Genomic DNA, 868 nt, shown 5'->3' on the forward strand with positions numbered 1-868 from the left:
TGGTGACACGGGGGCTGGAGCTGGGAGAAGTTTGGGGAGGTAGAGGCAGGAGAAGTTCCTGGAGGGCTTTGTGGCCCACAACAGTACATTTGGGTTTTATGCTATTACACATGCAATGGGTTGAAGGGTTTTATGCAATGGAGGACCCTGATCCGATTTACTTTTTATGAAGCTCACTCTGAGAATAGATTGTCTGAGAACAACAGTGGGGGTTATTGCAGAGAGCAGGGGGAGGCAATGGTGATCTGGACCAAGGGGCGGCTGTGAGCTGGAGAAAAGCCGTCCCATGGGAGATCCAGCCTGGAGTGGGAAGGACAGACTTGCTGACGGATTGGACCCATGTGTTGGCAGGTCAGGAAAGGCATCAAGAGCTGTCCCACGGTGAGCACTATGGGTGGAGGGTGGGGGCACCGAGACTAGGTGCGGGAAGAGTGGGAGCCATCAGTATGCCCCCCGACCCACATGCGGCTCTGAGGACCAGCCCCAGAAAGCTGAAGACAGCCCAGCCTTAGGCCTCCAGGGGCCCCAGGGCCTGCTGTGCTCAGTTCCACCCAAACCCCCAGACTCCAGGCCAGGTCCAGACACCACAGAGCACCAGGCAGGAGCGGCCAGTGGAGGTTTGTTTCCATTTTCCCCAGAGGAGACCAGAGTTAAATAGGCCCCACAGTGAACAAAACAGATCTCAAACACACCCAGAAAGAGCAAAGCCTGTGGCGAGACAATCAGGAAATACTGGAGCCAGCTCTGTTCCTCTCTCCCCTGCTTCCTCCTCATCCGGGTTTCGGGAAGGAAAGGTTTTTGGTTTTTTGTTTTGTTTTGTTTTGTTTTTTTGAGACAAAGGCTTGTGCTGTCACCCAGGCTGGAGTGC

The 868-nt window shown here is 54.6% G+C and overlaps 1 protein-coding gene across 1 annotated transcript in view; it reads left to right on the top strand.

The window, feature by feature from the left end:
- LOC105521502 (chromosome unknown open reading frame, human C1orf100) overlaps positions 1-868 on the top strand; it is a 44326-nt gene that overhangs the window by 13948 nt on the left and 29510 nt on the right. The window lies entirely within an intron of this gene.

The sequence above is a fragment of the Colobus angolensis genome, unplaced genomic scaffold, assembly GCF_000951035.1.
Source record: "Colobus angolensis palliatus isolate OR3802 unplaced genomic scaffold, Cang.pa_1.0 Scaffold40, whole genome shotgun sequence".
Taxonomy (NCBI): Eukaryota; Metazoa; Chordata; class Mammalia; order Primates; family Cercopithecidae; genus Colobus; species Colobus angolensis.